Raw genomic sequence first — 6,792 nt, forward strand, 5'->3', positions numbered from 1 at the left:
CTTGCATTCGTCGGCACTAAGAGGAGGAATATTTTGCAAGAAAGACAAGCTGCCGACCCTTCCGTTCCGGTCACTGTTAGACTTGCAGATTCCATTCTAAACAATCCATCCGCATTCAAGAAAGAGGTAAACATAGAGCTAAATACAACTTTAGGAACCAAGGTGGACTTCGAAACTGTATAGAATATCTGCAAACAGCCCCGAGGCAACAAAGAGAGCACCGAGTAATATGCGTAACGTGGGAAGAAAAAGAGAAGGAACAATCGAGAAGTACATCTGAGTTCCAAGTCTCGAATTTCGGTCCCCCTGGGCAGTACTGTACTTACAATCTTGGAGCAATACAGCAACTGTAGCTTTTTTTTTCAGTATAGGAGGCAACTTTCGTCTATGATGGGTTCCAAACAGGGTGTTTTTTGGTTCAGCACTCATGGAAAGACAAGATTTCAGCATGGACCAATTTACAGTCCCGAACCCTACGCTCTCCGAGTGGCGGATCCAACGCATAGGTGGGAATCAACGTAACACGACGCTTTATCGTGATGTCGTTTGTTTCATCTTCGTCCTCGTATGTTTTCGCCATATTACTTTTCACTACAAACATGAACGAACTAGCTCAACGAGTTCTGCCAACGAAGCTTTCATCGTGGCATACCTGAGTTGTCGTGAACTTGTGTGAGAAATATGTGGTGAGTGCTATTGTCCTTGGCGAGGCTACTGATTTCTCAAAGCGGTGGGCTGTGGAAAGTGCGTCGAGAAATGCGAGATGTACAGAGAAACTGGAAACGTCACAATCTCCCTTCCGAAAATTCTCTCTGGGATTTTATTTTCACGTTTCGCTACTCTTTCTCGGGCACGATACGGGGAGGGAGGCTAGCGTTATCTGGTATAACTGGGCCGGCGTCGGAACAGCACGCGACAAAAAAACACCGACATAACAGCATGACGTCTGTACAAACAAAATTCTCTCTGGGATTTTATTTTCACGTTTCGCTACTCTTTCTCGGGATAGAGAGAATAAAACTTTATTTATTTGCCAGTTGGAGTTCCTAGGCGTCTGCCAGAAACACCTGGGCTCTGGCAGCGTCCCCGCACGGGGCACCTTGATCAATCTTGGTGACGGTGTTGGCGACACCATGGACCCCGAGCCCCCATACTCACGCTGTAACTGACCGTAGTAATGAGTTTTAAGGTGAAGGGTAGAAACCTCTAACGGTGGCCGTCGGAGCTTGGGTCAAGCTCCGGCCGATGGGCTCCCTGCCTGTCTACAAGGCACGGAGCTCCGGGACCTCTTTGACTGCCAGGGTAACGTCAAAGGAGAAAGTACCCCCGTGTCCCTGCTTTTATACATGCTGTATAGTATTTTCTCAACCCACCCCCCCTGCCCTCCAATGATCTGCCTCCCAAAAGAGGCCGCACCGAAGTACTTGCTAAATAGAAGGCAGAACATTTCTATAAACACCTTGTAGTCCATTCCACAGGGGACACCCCTGTTGGCAAGAAGTCAGTCATTCTTTTGGACAAATGCATTGAGTCTGTTGTAGGCTCAGACTATGATTCCAAGAAGCTTTCATCCGGTGACCTACTTGTTCAAGTAAAAAGAAAAAATCAAAGCGAAACCTCCTGAAAGAGACCACGTTGGCTGACCTGTCTGTTACTGTGACTCCACATAGAACCCTCAACTCCTCTCAAGGTGTAATCTCAGAAAAGGAATTACAGTCTGAGACAGAGGTGGAACTTCTCCAGGCTCTTCAACCTCAAGGAGTAACTTCTGTCAAACGAATTCTAATCCGTAGAGCAAATGAAGAAATCCCAACAAAGCATCTTGTCCTAACATTTGATTTCACAACCCCACCCGAAAAAGTCAAAGTGGGCTTCCTAAGCTGCAATGTACGACCATATGTCCCTAATCCCAGGCGATGCTTTAAATGCCAACGATACGGCCATATAACTCTATCATGTCGAGGAAAGCTGACTTGTCCTAAATGTTCAGAGTCTGACCATTCGTCGGATGACTGTCGAAACAGCACAGTGAAATGCCCGAATTGCAGTGGCCCACACGCTGCTTATTCGCGAACCTGCCCAAAATTCAAAGCACAAAAAGAAATTCTACAAATGAAAGTAACAGAAAACATCACCTTTTCTGAGGCACGCCAAAAGCACATGTAGAAACTTTCGATGAAGACAAAGATGAAGCTCGCACCGAGCTCAGCACGACGCATATATGAAGACGACGAAGACGACTAGGCGAGGCGACAAGACGACTGTGCATTGAACGGTTCTCTGTTTATAGTCTAAAAACATCTGCTTTTTATCGACGACGGCCTCCTCCCTTGCCTCCCTGGACGTTATTCCACAGCACAAGCTGCTTTCGGCCACACCTTATGCAGACGCTGCCCGCCGGGGGCTGGGGCGGCGTTTGGTCAGCACAGCGACACAGTGCAGCCTTGCTGCAGATGTGTTGCTGTCCCAGCCCCCAGCAGAGCAGCCACCTGCTGCCTCTCAACACCAGTAGAGGCTGCGGGGGCCCCGTCTCTTGCCGGACTGCCTTCGGTAGTCCAGCGGTGTCAGGAATCGCCCAGTGTGACGACTCCAGCGAATGTGGCGATTGTGATCGCCGCTGGGAGCTCTGTCGCTCTCACTGTTTCCTCTCCACCGGCCCTAGGGACACCTGAGGACACGGAGATGGAGACGGGACGGCCCACAGCAGCGCCCATCCAAGCTACACCGCCTGCTCCGGCTGCGGCGCAGGCAAAGAACACCTGAAAGGTTACCAAGTCAAGGGGCCCAGTCCGCTGGGCACCCCCTTGCCTTCAGATAACGACATGGACGTCGAGCCCTTCCGGCTTTCATCGCAGCGGAAGGAAGGGGCTGCGACGTCCAGGTCAGTAGAGAAAGCCAGAAAACCCCTTCCAAGAGTCCAAGCCCCGAAAGACCCTACATAAATAGTCACACTCCAGTAGCTCCGAACACATAATAATGGGAAGAGAAAATATTGTTCAATGAAACCAGAGGCCTTCTTAATAATTTTGACGATGTATACGAAATACTGCATGCTTTTCAGCCAAGTGTAATGTGTGTTCAGGAAACACATTTGAATTTGAAACACACAAATTTCTTGAACAGTTACCTAGTATATAGAAAGGACAGGGATGGCTGCACGCACTTTTCTAGGGGTGTGGCCATAATCGCCCGGAAATCCCTAGCATGGCACCCTGTCACTCTGAACACTGTCCTTCAGGCTGTGGAAATTAGAACAATAATATTTAATAGGTTGATAACGGTATGCTCCATATACATTCCTCCTGATGTTGCACTTTCAAGCTCTGACTTCGAGGCGCTGGTTGACCAGCTGCCCGAACCATACATCGTTACAGGCGACCTTAATGCTCACAACTCTCTTTGGGGCTCTTCTCGCACGGATGCCCGAGGTCGCCTGATAGAGAAATTCCTTACATCTTCAGAAGCATGCCTTTTCAAGAATGAACAGCCTACATACCATAACATAGGACACAACACATACTCATATCTTGACTTGGCGATTGGCTCCGCAGTTCTCTTTCCTCTTCTCGAGTGGGGTGTGGGCACTGACCCTTATGGCAGTGACCACTTCCCCACCTCATTAACATATATAGGTAACGGCCCATGCAGTCCGTCTTCCCAAAACAGGTTCAATGAAGCAAGAGCTAACTGGAATACATTTGCAGAGACATCCAAACTACACCACACATCCATTGGACACCTACACGTTGAAGAAGCTACCCTACTCCTCACAGCGCACATCCTCGACGCCGCTGAAAGGTCCATTCCCACCGCCTCTGGTGCCCCGCGCAACCAGAGGAGGCAGTGGTGGAATGAGACCTGAAGGCGAGCGCGAGAGGCCCAGAACAAGGCGTGGGGTATCCTCCGTCGGTACCCCACGTCGAGTAGCGTCATTTTGTTCAAACGGGTCAAGGCGTTCGGAAAACGCGTGCGCCATGAGGCAAAACGAGAGAGTTGGCGTACATTCATAACATCAATTAACTCCTACGCAGACACACGAAAAGTATGGACACGTATACGCAAACTCGAAGGACAACAGACACACAGCCTGCCCCTGGTCTGTACAACAGGGGACACACTGGAAGACCAGGCTAACACACACGCACAACACTTCCAACACGTGTCCAGCTCAGCACACTACACAAACACTTTCATTAAACACAAAACATCTGTAGAAAAAAGTCCCTGCGTGATAACAACAAGTCGCACACTTCGTACAATTCTCCTTTTTCAATTCATGAGCTGAAGGCAGCCCTGAACACATGTAAGCCTTCAGCGCCAGGTGGAGACAAAATCACACACACCATGATACAACACCTTCACTCAGACACCATTGAAACACTTCTACATCTATACAATAACATATGGCTTTCGGGGCATATTCCTCGCTCTTGGAGGGAGGCCATAGTAGTAGCTTTCCTGAAAGAAGGGAAGGACCCTTCCTCTCCTGCCAGTTACCGACCCATTGCTTTGACAAGCTGCCTGTGCAAGCTCCTCGAGAAGATGATAAACCGTAGGCTCGTGTACTTTCTTGAGTACAATGGCCTTCTCGAGAGCTGCCAGGCAGGCTTCCGGGCAGGGCGATCCACAAACGATCAATTAGTTGCACTGGAATCTTGCGTTAAGGATGCCTTTATACACAAACAGTACTGCATGACCGTATTTTTTGATATCGAGAAAGCTTATGATACGGCATGGCGTTATGGTATTCTTGCAGACCTAAAATCCTATGGTGTAACAGGTAACATGCTGAATACTCTCTCCAGTTACCTGTCTGAACGAACATTTCGTGTCAGAGTCGGTTCGGCACTTTCAAACGTTCACGTGCAGGAGAATGGCGTGCCTCAAGGTGGCGTATTAAGCTGCACCTTGTTTATAGTTAAGATGAACGCTCTCCGAAAGGCACTGCCGCCAACCATATCCTGCTTGATGTATGTAGATGACGTTCAAATATCTTTCAAATCATGTAACATATCCATTTGTGAACGTCAGGTCCAGCTTGGGGTAAACAAACTTTCCCGCTGGGCCTATGAAAATGGATTTAAACTTAATCCTTCTAAAAGTACCTCCGTTGTATTCTCAAAAAGGCGGTGCATTCTGCCCGATCCCGACGTAAAACTCTGTGGGAATTGTGGCTGCCCGCGATCCCGACCTGTACGCGGCAGCGCTCGAAGGGGCCGCGCGGCTTGCGCGTGATTGCGCAACATGACGGCAAGAATAGTGGGGTTCGCTTGCGCGTCGCGAGATGGCGCCACCTGCGTGCTTAGGAGCGAAGGGCTCGGAGTCGCTTCGACGGGGAGGAGGCTGCGGAGAGCGAGGACTTGGGCTCAGGCCTCTCAAGCTTGGACGTTCCCTGGTTTCTCTATAGGCGGCGTAAAAATCGACGCCCCACGTGAAAAACCTACAGCGCAGTTTTCGACCATCAAGTCTACCAGACGGCACAACCGATAGGTTACTTTTGGTAGAGAATACAAAATATTCATTTCGTTGGACCAGTCCCCGCGCGCTCACCCCAGCCCCCCCGGACCTTTCCCGCATTGAGCGACTTATTTACGATATGGGCGAACACATTAATGGCCGTCTCAACAGCCTTGACAAACGCCTTCAAGCCCTCGAGGACAGCACGCGCATTATTAAAGCACGCAAAAAGCCCAAGATCCGTCAGTTGCCCCCGGAATCAGAAGACACATGCTCGACCATCCCATCCGATCAAGAGGAGTACGAAAGTGCGCTTGATACCGAACAACAACCAACCACCTCCGCCCAAGCTACAGCTCGACTATGATCCCACCTAAATCTCCGGCTCTCACTATCTGGCAATGGAACTGTCGTTCCTACCGCAACAAACGCCCCTCCTTATTAGCATACGCCCAACAACATTCCCCAGATATTATAGCCCTGCAAGAAGTGGACGCGGCGCCAATCACCCTTCAGGGTTAGAAATCTCACCAGACTGAACCCGCCTCCCGCACCGCCATCCTCAGTCGTGCTGCGCACGCGGTACAGACCCATTCCTTACCGACGGACCTTGACTGCCCCTTTGTGGAACTTTTACCTCCGAAGAAAACGCAACCAAGCTTATACATACTAAATATCTACAGCACCCCCCGACAACCCCTTCATGGCATCCAAGCCCTACTACAAACACTACGGCAACGGACCCGTGGCCACCGGCTTATTCTTCTTGGTGATTTTAATGCCCCCCACACGGCGTGGGGATACCGCTACGACACTCCTAAGGGCCAACGTCTTTTTCATGCCCTCCAACAACAGCATTTTCACCTGTGCAATATACCAGGTCTCCCCACCTGTATTGGCACAAGCGTTACCAGGGACACTACTCCAGACCTCACGCTGACTCACAACGTCCCGCATGCAGTATGGTCCCGCCACGACGAAACCCTGGGCAGTGACCATCACATCATTCAACTCACGATATCGCACTACCGCCCCAAATCCCCCTCAATTGGCACGGCCCGTATCACCAATTGGAAAGAGTTCCGTAAACAAACACCGGCTGAGAAAATTGATTGCATCGACACATGGACAACTAAATTACTGGACCTCTGTCGGCAACACACTACCACTGTCAACCTAACGCAAGAATCCCCTGCGGCAGACTCTCACCTCCTCCACATATGGGAAGCTCGCCGCAGCCTCACCAAACGGTGGAGGCGCAATCGCACTAACCGTAAGCTTAGGATCCGCATTGCAAAGCTGACGGAAGAGGCAGAGAACTACGCTCGCCAGCTC

This window comes from Haemaphysalis longicornis, unplaced genomic scaffold (genome assembly GCF_048455015.1).
Source record: "Haemaphysalis longicornis isolate Haplotype H1 unplaced genomic scaffold, Haemaphysalis longicornis Haplotype H1 scaffold_1, whole genome shotgun sequence".
NCBI lineage: Eukaryota > Metazoa > Arthropoda > Arachnida > Ixodida > Ixodidae > Haemaphysalis > Haemaphysalis longicornis.